The following is a 20,479-nucleotide window of genomic DNA, read 5'->3' as shown; positions in this document are numbered from 1 at the left end:
GGAAGGCATTTTTCCTGTCACACACATTTTCTTTTGCTTATAACTAGTTTTTCACGTTATCACACGCCACTGTGAGTATAGGGAGGGATCCTTAAGGTCCTAAAGAAGAAGCCTGGGGAGGTTCGAAATATGTCGGCAGACATAGGAGGCACAGCTCATTGAGGCATATACACCTCTTCCCCACCCACTTTTTACGAATACCAGCTCAAAGGTATATTAAAGTTTTTTAGACCAACGAGCCAGGTATTTTTTATCCCACCTTTTCCATTCACTCCAGACCCTTCCTCTCACACCCCTACATAGCACATAGTTGTCTCATAACAACAGTGCTCCCACGCATACGTAGGTCGTAGCACGCCCCGTCCCGTAGAGGGGCGGGAAGACCCCTATGATGAAGCATGACACCAAGGGCCCTTTTGGTGTGTGAGGGGTATTTTAACAACTCGTGTGTATTCTCCACCACTGTGGGGACTAATACCTTTTTCTGGGAGATTCTGGCATACACATATATTTGTGGGTGGATCATTATGTTTATTGATTAAAGCTTGGGAGGACGTATCCACCTCCACCACTCATGCTGAGTGGTACCTCTCTACTCCCCATTTTGTTCTTTTCGAATTATAGACAGCGCGCAGCAGTGGGAGTTTCTTTTCCCCCCTTTTTCCAGGATTTCTGGTCCCAGTACTTTATTCAGAGTATTGTGTATGTATTTTGATAGGGATAATTTACCCTCGACTATTCTTTTTCTAAAATACACTCCTAAAGCACACACATCATTTCAGCAAGACTACACCAACATTACAACCACGTATAATGGCAGAAAACATTGGCCTGACCTTTGCAGAGGATGAAGTGGAGAGGATCTTGGCAGCTATCAACCCCTTTGAGGGTTTAAGTAACACCGACCCTGGTCCAAACAATGCAGACTGGGATGAATTAGCCAATCTAAGAAAGACTCAAATAAAAACTGCTCTCCATGGACTACTTATGACAGAATATTTACGGGCCAATGCGGCCCCCAAGGTTTGATAGTCTGAAATGAACCTTACATTTTCCAACAGGACAAGGTTTTCAAACGTGACTGGTCACTAATGTCATGGCATTGCACTCGGGACTGGTTGGTCCTCATCATAAAAACAGCCACTAGAGTCACACAAGACCTGAAAATTAACATCCAGAACTTGGAAGTACGACTCAAAGCCTATATTTACCCCAGTGTCCTCAAAAAACGCCTGGAGGAACTGAATCAAGAAATCACGGAGTTTGAGATGACTCTCAAACAGAGTAAGTACAACAAGCTAAAAAAGGATACGGCACGCTTTAGTCATGAACGTGTATATCCTTATACGCGGGATGACTATGTTACAAAGAATCAGGATTACAACTCTGACGGGGACACCTCAGATACCGGCTCTGATAATTCCAATTCCATTAGGGGAAGTGGCAGACGTTACAACGGGGGAAGGGACAATCAGAGTCAGCGTCCTTTCTACCCAAGAGGGAGGGGATGGAATGGCTATCAAGGACCACCATCGTACCCCCCCTACCTGTACGGCCCACCGCCCATGGGGGGACCTTTCCCACATTGGGTACCACCCCCACAAGAGTATGATTACAACTACCAGCCCCCACCGCCTTTTTTAGGGGCACGCCAGGGACCACGAAGGGGTCGGAACAGAGGGGCCTACAACGTCCATTGGTCCACACCGGAAGTCGAAATCCCTCGAGTTTCAACCAGGAACATGACCAGCAGCACGCCCTCCCTACCAACAACCAGCCGGAAGTGAATTTGGTGGTGAATCTAACCAACCAGACACTGACATCCACACAGAATAAGGTCCTTGAGAAAGGATTGGGTTTCGTACCTACGAACCGTTTTGATAAATTCAAAACATGTACAGAAATGACCGAGTTCATTCGCAAACTGAAACTGAAGGTATTTTTCAAAGACCAACCAATAGAAATGGACAATAAGGATACAGACCTACGTAATAAATCTACCTTCGTCCCTCCTGATTCCACACTCCCTGTGGAACTATTGGCCTTTGAGAAGGCAGTGATGGAAGAAATACAGGGGTTTTCAGTACAAAATGACGCGACCTTCCAGAATACATCTAGGGAAGAAAAAGAGGCAATACGCCAACTGTCTAGGAACCAAGACATCGTAATAAAACCCGCGGATAAGGGTGGAGCAATTGTACTACAAACAGCAGAGAACTATGACAGTGAGTGCAGAAAACTCCTGGAAGATCGTAGAAACTATGGTATTCTTCACGATGACCCCACAGAATCAATCAGGGTCAGAATTACCTCAATGGTGGAAGAGGCGATAGCCCACGATTGGATCTCTAAAAAAGAGGCCGAGTTCCTTATTAATAGGTGTCCCAGGGTCCTCTATTTTTACACCATACCTAAGATCCATAAAAATCTTGATCATCCCCCTGGACGACCAATAGTTTCTGGGGTAAACTCTATCCTGGAACCATTATCCAAATTCGCGGATGCATTCCTCCGCCCGTTGGTGCAAGCTACAAGTACTTACTTACGGGACACCAAGGCAGTTTTACAACTACTGAAGGATATTGAGTTTGACCCCACCAAGAACCTCCTCATGGGACTCGATGTGGAGAGTCTGTACACCAGCCTCCCTCATGATGAAACCATGGCCATTATTGAGGAAGTACTGTTCTCCATGCGTTGGGATTACCAAACACCTCGCAATGTAGTGATGGAGTGCATTTCACTGGGACTTACCAAGAACTTTTTCATGTACGTTGATAAATTTTATGAACAAAGACACGGGACCAGCATGGGAAGCACCTTTGCTCCTAGTCTGGCCGGCCTCTATGTGCACCATCTGGAAGAAAACAGCAATCTGAATGAGATCAACCCTTTCCTTCAACATATCAAAGTCTGGAAGAGGTACATCGATGATGTCCTGGTAAAATGGGAAGGTGATACTGATTCAACAGAATCCTTCATGTCATGGCTCAACCAACAGAATGAGTTTCTCAAATTTACACATACAACATCACGTGAGAATTTGGTATTTTTGGATCTCAATATCTACCCTGAAGAAGGTACATTGAAGACCACGACACATTTCAAGGCAACTGCAAAGAACGGTCTTCTCCTGTTTAATAGTTTTCACCCTCGCCATTTGAGAGAGAACCTACCCTACGGACAATTCCTCCGCCTCCGGAGGAACTGTACCGAGCTGCGAGAATTTAAGAAACAGGCTATTGATTTACGTACCAAACTGGTAAAACGAAACTACCCAGAGAAGATAATTGACAAGGCCTTGAAGAGGGAGAGAAATAACAATAGGGAAGCCCTATTAGAAGATAGAGTGGACACACGAATTGAAGAGAGGCCCATATGTGTTACTACATATAACACACATTCCAATCAGATCACAAAAATTGTGAACAAACACTGGCGCCTCTTGAACAGTTGCAACCTTAACATCGCGAAACCAATGTTCGCGCACAGGAGGGGTAGAAATTTGAAAGACATGCTCGTCCGGACCAGACCAAGGAAAATACCAAGAAATATACCAGAAGGTATACTACCACCGGTACAGGGACATTACCCATGCGGGAATTGTAGCACATGTCATCTTACAAGCAGAAGTACACATATCAAATTCAGGAATGGCAATGAATGGGACCAGAGAAGCTTTACCAACTGTAACAGCAAGAATGTAGTGTACCTGATCACTTGCCCCTGTGGCTTGGAGTATGTAGGCATATACTAGACCAGTTAAAATACGTATTGGGGAACACAGAAGCAATATCAGATGTGGGAGGAGCACCACGAAGATGTCCAACCACTACTTAACCAAAACACATGGAGTGGAGGACCTACAGTGGACAGTAATTGAACGACTGGAAGGAGAAAATGGCCTTTTCGAGAAAGAACAACGGGGGGTGTTCCGTCTGGGAACGCACATCCAGGGACTCAATGATGAGATACCATGGAGTCAGTTCCACTTATGAATCGGAAATGTACCTGTGAATCTAGAATGATACTAGGTGATTCTGATTACTTTTGAGGTTGTATGGATGGAAGACCTGTTGTGTGGATGATGATGACACGAGTTCGCACACTCCGATAGATTCCTCCAATATTGAATTAACCAGTAATCTACAAACCATACCATAAGGAATATGTGCACCTATCACTAGAGAAGAGCTACCCATATGATCAGGAATGGCGTACTTGAAAACCCGCTAAAACCTAAGACAATAGACAATTGTGTATCATATGTCATGTGCTCCTGCACAGGTAAAAAGGAGACTGTTCATTCAGACTCAGACTAGAAAGATCTCCCCATCATAACATAACCAGCAATCTATGGGCCATACCACAATGAATATTTGTTTCAACATAGGAATACAGAAAAATATATGTGTAGACATGGCGCCATTTAAATGACTCCTCCCTCGATGAGTGGGACTGGAGCATAGAGAAATTGAATATTTACATATGAATATGATATACGTGCCTGTAAGTATTCTAAAGATACTATCCCCTGTTTTGGTGTATAACCTGGTTCTATTTCTATTTTTACTGGTATTTTTTATTTTCTGTTATTTTCATAGACATCAGGTGGTTCATTTGAACATACAATTAACACTACATGTGTTTTTGGTACACACATCGTACTGAAACGAATCGAAATATAATTTCCACTTATGTACTCCCTTGTAAATACCACAACCTACTATTGCGCAACTCTTCGCCCTCCCATGAACTATGTCCGGACACTTCCGGTTCCGGGTCATTTACGGCAGAACTAGCAGTAACTCCGGCAACGCCACAAACAGATAAATTCACACAGATCCAAATGTATTTGCCGCATATGCACTCCCGTGTAAAGATCACTATCGACTACTGCTCATTTCTTTGCCCTCACTTGACCTAGATCCGGACACTTCCGGTTCCGGGTCTCTAACGGCAGAGCTAGCAGGGACTTCGGCTAACGCCACACACAGGTGCATCCACTCAGCCTTCGCGCCACCGTCATTGAAAACGGAAGCTCCGAATGAATCCAGTATTTAAACCGTACCTCACACCCGACTCAGTTAAACCAATGGAGCCGATCGGGGAGGTTGTATTCAGCAGGGCAGTGTACCCGGGAATCGTAAGTACGGCATAGCCGATAGGGAATGCTCTCTTTTCAAGCAGGCGGATTTCGTGAATTTTTTGACCAACCACTGCTGGAAATACTTGTTTTTTCCTTTTTCTAGATAGCCTATCAGGCACTCAAACCACCCGTTCAACAGGCTCATGACGCATTTTATTTTGCGAAGTTCAAGTATGTTTACCTTTGATGTCCTACCACAAAAAAATGGCCACAATATAGACTTTGGATAGTATGGACCTAGGGATTGGTGTCTCATTTGCATAGAGTGTGTGCTTTATGTTTTATGTGTGTTTTGTTTAATGTCATTGTCTTTTCACTTGTCTTACGTCACGCTAAGACACGTTACAATATCTAATTAATGATAAAAGAAGATTATTATCTCACTTCTTTGCAGGTCACTGAATGCTCACGATGGATTGAACATCTAGCAACGAATACATGTTTTTATCTCCCCTTTTGTGTTTTTTTGCAGGTATATTGGCCATAAAGACCTATTGAGGCACCATATATTTTCATGAAGGCATTTTTCCTGTCACACACATTTTCTTTTGCTTATAACTAGTTTTTCACGTTATCACACGCCACTGTGAGTATAGGGAGGGATCCTTAAGGTCCTGAGGAGCTTCGAAACATGTCGGCAGACATAGGAGGCACAGCTCATTGAGGCATATACACCTCTTCCCCCCCCCCACTTTTTACGAATACCAGCTCAAAGGTATATTAAAGTTTTTTAGACCAACGAGCCAGGTATTTTTTATCCCACCTTTTCCATTCACTCCAGACCCTTCCTCTCACACCCCTACATAACACATAGTTGTCTCATAACAACTGTGCTCCCACGCATACGTAGGTCGTAGCACGCCCCGTCCCGTAGAGGAGCGGGAAGACCCCTATGATGAAGCATGACACCAAGGGCCCTTTTGGTGTGTGAGGGGTATTTTAACAACTAGTGTGTATTCTCCACCACTGTGGGGACTTATACCTTTTTCTGGGAGATTCTGGCATACACATATATTTGTGGGTGGATCATTATGTTTATTGATTAAAGCTTGGGAGGACGTATCCACCTCCACCACTCATGCTGAGTGGTACCTCTCTACTCCCCATTTTGTTCTTTTCGGACTGTTTCTGACTAGTCTGACTGGGATCCTTCTAATCAGGAGCCCAGTCTATCTGCTTTCTACTTAAACTGTTGTGTTACTTACTTAGGTACACCCCAGATTGGATACTGTTAGGTACACCCCAGATTGGATACTAGGGTACCCTTGTCAGTCCCTCGTATATGGTACCCATGTACCCAGGGCATAGGTACCCCAGAGGTCTCCCATGGGCTGCAGCATGTATTATGCCACCCATAAGAGACCATTCAAAATGGAACTACAGGCCTGCCATTGTAGCCTGTGTAAGTTGGTGCATGCACCACTTACTAAAGATATAGGTTTACTATAGCTTAGGGTCACTGCACTTAAAACCTATAAGTCATCCCTATAGCAGGCCTTAACAATCCTGAAGGCAGGGTGCTTGGTTAGACGGTGCCCCTGCATGAGCGGGGCACCCCTACAGCATACGAAGTCCATTGTCCCGGGTTGCCAGTGAAGCAGTCATATACTAATATAGAGGGGGATTACACGACCGCGCGATGACCATCTGTAAAACGGCTGCAACAAACCCTATCTTGTTTGGTGTCAAACATGTTGGAATCATACCCCCACAGGGGTAACCGGTGTGGGAGGCATGATTCCACCCACCGGGAGAGACCTCCGTTAAGCTCTCAGTGTTCCAGGTACCAGCCTTCTGGTCTAGGACAGCACAAAATGTTTGCTGCCGACCAGAGGCACATTTCTGCCCTCCTGCTGCTGAGCCAAGCTCGGGCAGCGGAAGACAGAACAATAAGAATCCTGTCACAGTGAGGTGTGACCACCTCCCAGACAGGATTTAGGGCCAGATGTACTAACGTTTTTTGCGGGCGCAAATGGGTCTTAGACCCGTTTGCGACCACGTAAAACGTGTGGCCCATGTACTAATCCCATTTTGCGACTCACAAAATAGGATTACCGACTCGCTTTTAGGATGGGGTGTTCCAAGGTTGTCCCTTCCTAATAGCGACTCCTAAAGCTATGTATTCCAGTCGCAAAATAGTCACAGTTTACAACCCTTCACAGAATGGTGGTAAACCACTCACAAACCGGAAGGGGCCCCAGGATACCTCATCCCCTTTGTGAGTCAGGGACCACTGCCTGCCCTTAAAAAATTAAACTAAAAAGTTTATTTTTTATTTTTTAAATGCATCCCGTTTTTAAATGAAAACGGGCTGCATTAAAAAAAAACTACTTTATTTAAAAGCAGTCCCAGACATGGTGGGCTGCTTACCCTAGCAGGCCACCATCCCTAGGAGTGCCAGCCATTCCCAATGGGGTCCCAAATTGAGACAGCCTCATTAATATGCATGAGGCATGCAATATGCGACCCCATTGGGAATTGCAAACAGAGTCTCAGACACTGGTGTGCATCACAATTTGTGAGTCGCAAATTGCAAATTACAAATGCGACGCAATTTGCGACTTGCAAATTGGTGAGTCATACATCTGGCCCATAGTGTATTGGGGCTGGGTGGGTGTGCTTGCCAGCGCCTGAAAGTATGCATGAGGTGCACATTTGGTGTCCCTGTGCATAGTCCAGTTCAAACCACGCAATGGTGCGAAACTGGACAAAGGACATGGGAGTAACCTCCCCCCTGTTCAGACTCTACCTTGGGAGTGTCTCCTGAATCTTCCCAACCCGTTCCTTAGGGTACTTAAGGGCTTACCTGGGTGTAGGTCCCCAGATTCGTCGTGGACAATATTCAGAAATGAAACCACAGCACTTCTGCCGTCTTGGCACTCTGGACTTCGCTGGACTTTGTTTGGGCCTGACTTTGTCTCCCTTTCAGTCTGCTGTCTCGTCTGCCTGTGCACCATACAGGATCCATGTCGGGCCTGTGGAGCATCCAAGACACCTGAAAATAATCTCCCATGGAGTGAAGAAGTCACTCCCCTGCATTCGCAGGCACCTCAACACTGCTGACCGGTCTGCTGATCCCGAGCTCCTGCCAACTCCAAAGGGTTTAACAACACAGGTGGTGGCTATCTACATCTCCAGAGGCCCGAGCTGCCCTCTCACCGAGTTTGAGGTCCGAATCCCTCGTGGTGGCTGCATTAACCGAACCCCTGTGCACCACATACTTTTGCAAGTGCATATGCTTGTTGGCAATTTAGTGACAAGTGCATTGGGCTCCAAGTAGCCCTCACCTCTGGCAAATTCTCCTGCAAAGATCTTCACATCACACGGGATGCTCCGTGGTCTGCTGTTATGTAAACCTGTCCACGGTCCTCCTGCAACTCCAGTGCCTCCAGCCTGTGGGTTCTGTGGAGGGTCAACTACATCTTCTTTGGGCTCCCCTGATTGCTATGGACTTGCCCTAATTCCGCTGCTTGTGGTCAGTCCCCTGAACCTTGCTGCTCCTCTTCCTGCAACTTCCTGACTTCCTGCGAGGGTTGCTTTTGCCAAGGCTTGTTGGTGCTCCCACCAGACACCGACGCCTCAGCACTCAACATCCTTCGTGGGACAGCTCGAATTTGGCTCCTGGTCATCCTCAGCGTCACCTGGTCCCCACAGCTGCCGAGTCAAGGTTGTTGCCATCTATCCTGAAGCATCCGACATCGGTGGGCATTCATCTACCGGGCCCCTGGTCACTGCCAAGTGATCCACACTCTGTCCCCTCTGCTTTCAGGTACTCTTCATCAGTAACCCACGTTTGATTTCCCATGGACACTTTCTCCTCAGCAGCAGCACTTTCCTGAAGTCCTCCATTGGGTTCGACGGCGGCTTCCGACGCCACTTCCCACCTATGCACCCAGCTTCTCTGGGGTAGGTAACTTGGGTACCACAGTATCCATCGGTGGGCTGGCTCTCCAACCTTCTGTCTACCACGGGGTTTCTTCAGGGTCCACTGGGAAGGGTCCTTAATCTTTAAAAATCCAACCGCAACTCACTTGTTTGTATGGAGCCAGTGGTCGTGTTCTCACACTGCCTCCGTCATCTACTCACCTTGGGTGGTTCCTTGGGGTCCCTGTGATTCTACATCCTCTCAACATCGTCCTGACTCGAGTCGTGGTTCTTATACCACCTTCTTAGTATATGGTTTGGTTCCCCCCCCCCCCCGGGCCCACTGTGTATTAATGCTATTTACTGTGATTTATTTGCTATAGTATTGTGGGCTTTGTTAATATCTCCGTGTAGGAGCTACTAGAACATACTAGAGAGTATTATATAAAAAATACATATTTTTATAAATACCTTTTGTGGTTCTTTTTCATTTAATCTAGACTATAAGATTGCATTCTGATAAAACAAACTGCTTTACACTCCTTCAAGAATAAGCCTGATGGCTACTTTCCACAGCTATCACTTGGATAGCTTTCTAAGGTTGTCGGAGAACTCTTAAATCACCATAAGGGTCATCTGGGCTGGTGCAAGGTGCCCACTTACATTAATGGATCATATATGGGCGACCAAAAAAGAAATTAATGGGATACAATTCATCAACACTTATTTGTCATAAGTATTGAATAGTGGTTCGCCTCATAAATCTCGTCAACGACGTTTCAACCCTATTTGCAATACAGGGTCTCTTCAGGACAATTTAATATAGAGACACCTAGGAATTAAATAAAAATACCGTCAGTATGCGATATTATTTAGAGAAGAAGATTTTGTGTTATATTTAGTTGGAGTAAACTGTCCTTTCTACCTGAATAGTGGTAATGCTGACTAACACATCAAAAAGAGTGTCACCGTGCTAATAGTGAACCAAAATAACTCACAGAGTACCCAGCCGGGTGCTGTGGATGTAAAATATAAACAAATTAGTGATCGCAAAACAACGGGTGCTTGCAAAGGTGTGGAGGTGCAAAATGTTGTCACTTACCCCTGCGAGGGTTAGGAGGAAACAACTCCACAGTCGGTGTTTTGTTTCTCAATTGCCCAACGAATATTTGTAAGCACAAGCGAATGAGTATAATAAGGGAGAGGCTAAGGGTCGAAACGTCGTTGACGAGATTTATGAGGCGAACCACTATTCAATACTTATGACAAATAAGTGTTGATGAATTGTATCCCATTAATTTCTTTTTTGGTCGCCCATACAATGAATAATTGAAACCGTTTTATGTTACACTTTGTTGTTATAATTTTGTTTTGTGGGTTTGTTCACTGTTTTTCACTGGGACACTTTTCAGAATTGTTTAAAGAAACTGTCATTTTGTTTGGAATGTATATTGTGAAATTGTTTTCACCTAAGACTTTTTCATTGTAAATATAAAGAATAATGTTTTTTTATCAAATTTCTAATGTGTGTGGGCAGCTTTCCTTTCTGACGTCACGTTAACCCTTTGTTGTTATTGCCATTGGGCTTTGTGTACTATATTTTTGGTTATTAAGCCATACGAGCCATTGTTTCTGTCCAATTAACAATCCTGAAGGCAGGGTGCTTGGTTCTAAGTGAGACGGTGCCCCTGCATGAGCGGGACACCCCTCCAGGGTCCATTCTCACGGGTTTCCAGTGAAGCAGCCATATAATAATATAGAGGGGCATTATGCGACTGCGTGATGACCTTCTCGAAAACGGCTGCAAATTGTTTGGTGTCAAACATGTTGGAATCATACTCCCACACCGGTAACCATTCCGGAGGTATGATTCCACCCACCGGGAGAGCCCTCCGTTAAGCTCTCAGTGTTCCCGGTACCAGCCTTCTTGTCCAGGACAGCACAAAATGGTTGCTACCGACCAGAGACACATTTCTGCCCTCCTGCTGCTGAGCCAAGCTCAAGCAGGGGAAGGCAGAACAATAGGCATCCTGACACAGAGAGGTGTGACCACCTCCCAGACAGGATTTTGTATATTGGGGCTGGGTGAGTGCACTTGCCAGCGCCTAAAAGTCTGCATGATGGGGGGACTGGCTTGGCACCAGCCAAGATGACAGTGTAGTCTGAGTGCTCTGCCCGAGCCCGAACAAAAAGCCTGCAAGATCCGTCCTTTATCCTGTGGCTGGAGCTTCAAAACGGCTCACGCAGACCCCATAGCACTGTCCCGTAGTTGGAGTGCCCGGGCCCAGTGCGCACAGCCTGGGAAGTGCAAAACAGAGAACTGGAGTGCTGGGCTCAGCGCCGGCCTATATATATGACCCTTTGGCCTCCCACTGGGGGGGCAGAGACTTCCGCGGCCTGCCACCGGAGCGTTCCCAAGTGCCCAGGGAGGATGCACGTGATCGACGAGACTGCTGCAAGGAGGTGAGACGCATCAGCGCAACCCCCGGAAGGAAAGGCTGGAGCAAGAGGGGCGGATGGCATCGGCAGAGCGGGAGAAAGCTGCCAGCTGAGACGGCCCGAGGAGGCGTGATTGCTGAGCCTTGGGTTGCCATTTAAAGTGCTGCTGGCCCTATACCGCTGAGTTGCATGGTTACTGCAGAAGTGCAGTGCTGGTTCTAGTGGAGGCCTGCACCAGCGTCAACAGGTGGCTGGGAGCTGTGCACCAGGAGGGAAAAGCGTGGCGCTTCCCTAGGCCTGCAATATTATGACACTAGTAACGTGCTGGCCCAGTCAGAGGCCAACACCCTTGACATCCCATGGCAGGGACGTTCTATCTTCGGAATAAATGGTGCGCCAAGCAGGAATATCACGTTGATATCCTCTGCATGACCCTCAGTGGGGGACAGTCTTGAGCTTGAGGTGACCGGTTCTCCAGAAGGGTCGTGTGTTGGTGTGACCTGGGGACGTTGTCACGGAACTAGCAAGCAGTAAGTGTGATCCTCGCCCTGGGGTTCCCCCTGGGAGCTGAAGACGAGAGAGGCCCCATTGTTCGCTGAAGCTCTTGTGGTCTGGGAGGGTCCTTGCCCCAGCCATAATCTGCCACGGACTGAGACGATCTCATCGTGTTGCGCCCAGCTGTGAGACCTCCTAATAATTGCACTCTAGCGCGCGGGCAATCCCTCAATGGTCCCCAGGGAGCTGGTTGGAACTTTTGGAGTCAAACTGGACAACGGTATCGACCACCAGCGTAACTGCAGCCATGACGAAGCCAAAAGCTGCCCCTCCCTTGGTGCAATCCAACAAACTAGACAAATATGCGATCCCACGCCAATTGACGACCGAAGGGGCGACCGGCGATAAAGAGGGGGCGACTGAGCCATCCCTTGGAGCAATCATGTCGGCCATCCAAACTCTAGGTACAACCCTGGAGATGAAGATAGACAAGGCCACCATTGCAATAAATCGGATGAGAGAAAACATGCACAAGAACTTGGGGCGCGTCACCACAGCGGAAACAAACATAGGAGAACTTCAATCTAAAACGTGTACATCGGAAGAACGCGTACCAAAATTGACTAACCAACATAATCAAAGGCCCTTAAGCTGGAAGACCACGAAGGGAGGGCCCAACACAACAAGATCATGGTCGTTGGGGTACCGGAAAGGGGAGGAGGGTCCGAGCATGGATCTCTTCATAGATGATATTATTCTGAATCATCTTAAGCCTAAGAGGTTATCAACCTTCTTTACGGTAGAAAGAGAGCACAGGGCAGCGATCCCCATGCCAAAGTCCGGGGATCCTCCCCGCACAATTATATTTCGGATTCTGAAGGGACCGGGACGCAATCCTACAAGCGGCTAGAGTGCGAGGTGATCTTCCCTACAAGAATTCGGTCATACAATTCTTTCCAGACTTCACCCTGAAGGTGAAACAGGAGAGACGTACATTCGATGGTGTGAAACGCGTCCTCAGGGAGAAAGGACTAAAATGTATAATGCTTTTTCCATCCAAGCTCAAGGTTATAAACAATAACAAAGCCTGCGGAGGTTCATCAATGGTTGGAGGGAGGGGCACCCCTGGCCACACAGTCACCGCAGAGAAACAAAGTGGAGGTGCAGTAGATACCACAATCTAGAATCACCGACCTGGCATGCATGGTATGAGAGGTCAGAGTCATGATCCAGGAGCTCTTGTTCCAGGAGCCCCGCAAATGACGAGACGAATCCCGGAAAGTAAGTAAGGGGTACTGTTGTTCCTACAAGGCAGCATTGACCAAATCTACTGAGGGGTGGGTGGGTGGGTGAGACCGGCTTCACTGGACATCTAAGGGTGAACATTGTTCGAGGAGATGTAGATTCGAGTGCTTCAGCTATGATACCTACTTTGGCATGGGTTTGTGGGCTTGTGGGGAGGGTTTTCTGAGTGGTGGTGCAAGTCAGCCCTACATCAGTTGTCTATTTTCGGGCAACAGGCTCTCTGCTATTTGGGATGTGGGTAACAGGGGGGCAGGGTTGATATTGGGATTTGTATTTACTATGTTTCAAGTTTGATTGTTCACGCTTCACAACATGCGCTCCGTCAAAAGTGGTCTGTGTCTTGAGACCATAGGCCTGGCTCTGCTGCGCGCAGGGAGGTGGGCCCCGATTGGTGGGTGGGGGTGGATCGAGGGACAGAGACTTGTAGGTTTGTCAGATGGCCACACAACACGCTAGAAAGTTGAAGATCCTCTCCTGGAACGTCTGGGGGACAAAATAAAACATGCTATAGTATTACAATATTTGTAGAGTCACTCGCCAGACAAAGTACTCTTGCAAGAGATGCACCTTATGGGCAAAAACTACTTAGCACTGAATCGATATGCAGGGGAGGTGCGTCCATTAGGGCGCTGGGGCGTTGCCCCACAAGCCGCCCGCGCCCTCAGCTCCCTCGGCGTCTCTGAACTTAAGTAAACTAGTCTGAAGGGGGTGGGCGGTCCAACGTCATGTTGACTGACATGATTGTCAGACCAGGGGCAGAAGGCAGCACCACAAGTGTGCATGACTGGGGAAGGTCGGCGAATTTTTCCGCCATGCCTAATCATGCGAACTAGTGTCTGCCCAGGCTGGCGGATGCCCATTAGGAGAGCGAGGGTTGAGCAAAGGCTCAAACCTTGGTCTCCTAATGGGCAGGCGGGCGGAGAGTAACCGTGCACTAAGTCAATCGCGCCAGGATTGGCTGAGTGGGGTTGCCACCCATTTGCCAGCAGTGATGCGGCTGTTCCGTTGCTGTAGGCGCCAACGGACCCGAAGCGGTGCAGACCTACTCAGGTAGGATTTTTTAATTTATTTTAAAACTCCCCCTCCCCCAGCCTCCACCCCGCACAACCCCCCCCCCCAGCGAGCCGCGACTACTGTTAGTGCTTGCTACAATCAAAGGGTTGCCATTATCTTCCTAGCCATTACCTCGCTCCGGCAGACCTACTTCTTCCTCAAGTGCTAGCTCGTTGAAGCTATAGACGCCCCGCGGTAACGCAAAGTAGCACTGAAGGTAAATGTGCATTTTCTTTCTCAGAAAAACCAAGTGCTTTTAATTTACTACAGTCTATGCAAATTAATATTGGCCCTTACTCTAAAAGCGCAATGTAGCTCGGCCTGCTAGGTGACACGCCTGCTGTAGGAAACGCGAACAGTCCATAATTGATATTGGTTTGACTAATCGCCTGAGGCTTAAAAAGTATACTAAGCTATCAGATAAATAGGTGAGGCTGCAGGGGCGGAAGAGGGAGAAGCAAAGTAGATATAATTAGAAAGGAGACACAAGAAGAGAGGGGACGACACAGGGAGAAGGAAAGGTAGAGAGGACCAGCGGAGTGAGGCAGACGGAGGGGGAGGAAGAGCTTGAAGAAAGTGAAAGGCAACGATGAGTTGAGAAGGGCAGCAAAAGAGACTGGGAAAAGCTGAGAGGAGGGCGAAGGAGTGAAACTGAAAATGAGAGAAGGTACGAGGAAAATAAGAGGTGGAAGGGAGGGGGCAGAGGAATAGACAGAAGAAAGAGAAAGAAAAGACAAGGAAAGAGAAGAGAGGCAGAGAGGGCAGCGAGGAGGAAAGATTGAAGAGGGGAGGAGAAAAAGTATGGGAGTGGGCGAAGAAGAGAGGGAAAGTAAAGCTAAAGAGAGAGAGAGAGAGAGTACAGTGAGGAAACAGAGGACTGGAAAGTCAGACAGAAGACCCAGCTAATGTGGCCGCTATTCCTGGACGCTGCTAACATTCCGGACAGTTGGGAGATTAATAGCTAAAACCCGCAGGTCACGCACAGCCGGACAGAGCTGCAAGGGGACGTGAGGAACTGCTGCAGGTCAAGGCTGAGGTGCACCGGCAGAGCCGCGAGAGGGTCCGAGTATAGGAAGAGCAGGCTCACTATAGGTCAGGCTCGGGCGAGTCATCAGAGCCTTGGACCCCTCGTGCCGGAAATGCAAGATGGCTGCAGACTGGTGCTGACGTGCATCAGCTGAGCCGCAAGAGGGTCTGAGTATAGGAAGAGCAGGCTCACGATAGGTCGGGCTCGAGGCGAGTCATCAGAGCCTTGTTCGGACCCCTCGTGCCAGAAATGCAAGATGGCTGCAGACTGGTGCTGACGTGCATCAGCGGAGCCGCGAGAGGGTCCGAGTATAGGAAGAGCAGGCTCACGATAGGTCGGACTCGAGGCGAATCATCAGAGCCTTGTTCGGACCCCTCGTGCCGGAAATGCAAGATGGCTGCAGACTGGTGCTGATGTGCATCAGCTGAGCTGCAAGAGGGGAACAACCTTTACAACGCAACTGTTACAACGCACTACACTTACAACGCATTTTTTACAACGCATAATCCATTACAACGCACTACACTTACAACGCATGACACTACAACGCATTTTTAAAAACTACCTTTACAACGCATTCCATTACAACGCCTACCATTACAACGGATAATATTACACTACACTATCCAACACTTACCCTACTGTTGCACCCCCTGGAGTTAGAATAGTAATTTTTACCCCTATACTATCCAACACTTACCCTACTGTTGCACCCCCTGGAGTTAGAATAGTAATTTTTACCCCTATACTATCCAACACTTACCCTACTGTTGCACCCCCTGGAGTTAGAATAGTAATTTTTACCCCTATACTATCCAACACTTACCCTACTGTTGCACCCCCTGGAGTTAGAATAGTAATTTTTACCCCTATACTATCCAACACTTACCCTACTGTGGCACCCCCTGGAGTTAGAATAGCAATTTTTACCCCTATACTATCCAACACTTACCCTACTGTTGCACCCCCTGGAGTTAGAATAGTAATTTTTACCCCTATACTATCCAACACTTACCCTACTGTTGCACCCCCTGGAGTTAGAATAGTAATTTTTACCCCTATACTATCCAACACTTACCCTACTGTTGCACCCCCTGGAGTTAGAATAGCAATTTTTACCCCTATACTATCCAACACTTACCCTACTGTTGCACCCCCTGGAGTTAGAATAGCAATTTTTACCCCTATACTATCCAACACTTACCCTACTGTTGCACCCCCTGGAGTTAGAATAGTAATTTTTACCCCTATACTATCCAACACTTACCCTACTGTTGCACCCCCTGGAGTTAGAATAGTAATTTTTACCCCTATACTATCCAACACTCACCCTACTGTTGCACCCCCTGGAGTTAGAATAGTAATTTTTACCCCTATACTATCCAACACTTACACTACTGTTGCACCCCCTGGAGTTAGAATAGTAATTTTTACCCCTATACTATCCAACACTTACCCTACTGTTCCACCCCCTGGAGTTAGAATAGTAATTTTTACCCCTATACTATCCAACATTTACCCTACTGTTGCACCCCCTGGAGTTAGAAAAGTAATTTTTACCCCTATACTATCTAATACTTACCTTAAATGCAATTTAATATTATGCGTTGTAATGGTATGCGTTGTAAAGGTATTTTTTAAAAATGCGTTGTAGTGTCATGCGTTGTAAGTGTAGTGCGTTGTAATGGATTATGCGTTGTAAAAAATGCGTTGTAAGTGCATGCGTTGTAAAAGTGTGCGTTGTAACGACATACATCCGCTGCAAGAGGGTCCGAGTATAGGAAGAGCAGGCTCACTATAGGTCGGGCTCGAGGCGAGTCATCAGAGCCTTGGACCCCTCGTGCCAGAAATGCAAGATGGCTGCAGACTGGTGCTGACGTGTATCAGCTGAGCCGCGAGAGGGTCCGAGTATAGGAAGAGCAGACTCACGATAGGTCAGGCTCGGGGTGAGTCATCAGAGCCTTGGACCCCTCGTGCCAGCAATGCAAGATGGCTGCAGACTGGTGCTGAAGTGCATCAGCTGAGCCACGAGAAGGTCCGAGTATAGGAAGATCAGGCTCACTATAGGTCGGGCTCGAGGCGAGTCATCAGAGCCTTGTTCGGACCCCTCGTGCCAGAAATGCAAGATGGCTGCAGACTGGTGCTGACGTGCATCCGCTGAGCCGCAAGAGTGTCCGAATATAGGAAGTGCAGGCTCACTATAGGTCGGGCTCGAGGCGAGTCATCAGAGCCTTGGACCCCTCATGCCAGAAATGCAAGATGGCCGGAGACTGGTGCTGACGTGCATCAGCTGAGCCGCAAGAGGGTCCGAGAATAGGAAGAGCAGGCTCACGATAGGTCGGGCTCGAGGTGAGTCATCAGAGCCTTGGACCCCTCGTGCCAGAAATGCCGCTGACCGCGGCCCCCGCAGGGGGCCACTAGAGCAGTCGGCGCCCTAGTGTCGCCTGGGCACCGGTCACCCCTCCCTGCCCCCCCTCCTGTGGGGGTAAGGACTCCGGCCGGTGTCCCCCTCCTCTTTCCTGCCCGGAAGTGACGCGAGGGGCGTCACTTCCGGGGCTCCTCTGGGCGTGGGGGGAGGCTATATAGCCCTCCCCCACCATGCCAGCGACCTACCTAGCTAGCGGACTGCTGTCCCATAGGGGGGCATGCAGGTTCAGGCACACCCATTTCTAGGAGAATGTCAGCTAGGTGCGACCAGCACATAAACGGGGCCTCGCGAGCCTGGGCGCCGGCGGTCACCCCGCCCTGAGCTGGCTCAGGCCGAGGCAAGTGAAGCAGTTGGCACTTCACGCATTGGGGGAATTGCTCTTGGCACAACTCCTCAGGCCTGAGGGGCCTCTGGTTTCAGCAGACACCATCTGACCCAGGATAGCGGCAAGGGCTTGGGATACAGATGGGGCCATCTAGAACCAGCAGGGATGGTTCTCTTTCATCTGGATTGCAGGAAGCTCCAGACAGGAGAGGTGGCAGGTAAGACTATAGCTGCTTTGGTGCGGGGCTCTGGCGGCTACGGTGGCCGCCTCCAAAGCTGTGGCGGAGTTACAGGGCGATCTGGAAGCAGGCCGGTACCAAGGGTACCTCTGCGCGGCACCATAGGGGGTGCCAGAGCCAAACTTTAAGAGCCTCATGGGAGGGTCCCGGAAGCCATGTTGGTGCCCCGCTAGTCCTTCAGGCGGTTGTGGGCCTGAAAAACCGGGGGTTTGCTATGCTACGCTCCGCCCCGGGAAGGGGCGTGAGTAGTAGTTACCAATGGTCACGAGATCCTGGAAGAGAATCACTTGGACGGCAGCAAAGGCGGGGTTCGCCCCAGTGCTGCCCGGCTCATCAGGCAGGCAGGCGGCCCAGTTGGTTGCCTGCCCTTGGATCGCCCGTAAGATAACCCACATATTACATAACGGTGTATGCAATAAACCTGCAGCATTTTGTACCCAATCAAACAGTCTGAGTGTGTGTTATTATTGGGTAATGTATTTTGTTGGAGGGGGGACTGAGGGGTGCCAATGGCGATAGTATGCCGCTGACCGCGGCCCACGCAGGGGAGCACTAGAGCGGTCGGCGCTCTAGTGTCGCCTGGGCACCGGTCACCCCCCCTCCTGGAGGGGTAGGGACTCCGGCCGGTGTCCCCCTCCTCTTTCCTGCCCGGAAGTGACGTGACGGGCGTCACTTCCGGGGCTCCTCTGGGTGTGGGGGGAGGCTATATAGCCCTCCCCCACCATGCCAGCGACCTCTTGTCGCCTCACACGTCTCATCCCTCCCTACCGCTTACCCGGCGTGGTTGGCAAGGTGGGGGTAAGAATATTCTAATATTTCCTTTTTTCGTTGCAGGTGGAGTTACAGGGCGATCTGGAAGCAGGCCGGTACCAAGGGTACCTCTGCGCGGCACCATAGGGGGTGCCAGAGCCAAATCCGAGGAGCCTCATGGGAGGGTCCCGGAAGCCGTGTCGGAGCCCCGCTGGTCCTTCGGGCGGTTGTGGGCCTGAACAACCGGGGGTTTGCTATGCTACGCTCCGCCCTGGGAAGGGGCGTGAGTAGAAGTTACCAACGGTCACGTGATCCTGGAAGAGAATCATTTGGATGGCAGCAAAGGCGGGGTTCGCCGCAGTGCTGCCCGGCTCATCAGGCGGTCAGGCGGCCCAGTTGGTTGCCTGCCCTTGGATCGCCCGTAAGATAACCCACATATTACATAACGGTGTATGTAATAAACCTGCAGAATTTTGTACCCAATCAAACAGTCTGAGTGTGTGTTATTATTGGGTAATGTATTTTGTTGCAGGGGGGATTGAGGGGTGCCAATGGCGATACTATGCAAGATGGCTGCAGACTGGTGCTGACGTGCATCAGCTGAGCCGCAAGAGGGTCCGAGTATAAGAAGAGCAGGCTCACGAAAGGTCGGGCTAGAGGGGAGTCATCAGAGCCTTGGACCCCTCGTGCCAGAAATGCAAGATGGCTGCAGACTGGTGCTGACGTGAACCAGCAGAGCAGCGAGAGGGTCCGAGTATAAGAAGAGCAGGCTCACGAAAGGTCGGGCTAGAGGGGAGTCATCAGAGCCTTGGACCCCTCGTGCCAGAAATGCAAGATGGCTGCAGACTGGTGCTGACGTGAACCAGCAGAGCAGCGAGAGGGTCCGATTATTGGAGGCTCACGATAGGTCGGGCTCGAGGCGAGTCATCAGAGCCTTGGACCCCTCGTGCCAGAAATGCAAGATGGCTGCAGACTGGTGCTGACATGCATCAGTGGAGCCGCAAGAGGGTCCGAGTATAGGAAGAGCAGGCTCACGATAGGTCGGGCTTGAGGCGAGTCATCAGAGCCTTGGACCCCTCGTGCCAGAAATGCAAGATGGCTGCAGACTGGTGCTGACGTGAACCAGCAGAGCAGCGAGAGGGTCCGATTATTGGAGGCTCACGATAGGTCGGGCTCGAGGCGAGTCATCAGAGCCTTGGACCCCTCGTGCCAGAAATGCAAGATGGCTGCAGACTGGTGCTGACATGCATCAGTGGAGCCGCAAGAGGGTCCGAGTATAGGAAGAGCAGGCTCACGATAGGTCGGGCTTGAGGCGAGTCATCAGAGCCTTGGACCCCTCGTGCCAGGGGGGATTGAGGGGTGCCAATGGCGATACTATGCAAGATGGCTGCAGACTGGTGCTGACG

The sequence above is a fragment of the Triturus cristatus genome, chromosome 1_1 (genome assembly GCF_964204655.1).
Source record: "Triturus cristatus chromosome 1_1, aTriCri1.1, whole genome shotgun sequence".
NCBI classification, from domain to species: domain Eukaryota; kingdom Metazoa; phylum Chordata; class Amphibia; order Caudata; family Salamandridae; genus Triturus; species Triturus cristatus.
This window is presented reverse-complemented; position numbering follows the sequence as displayed.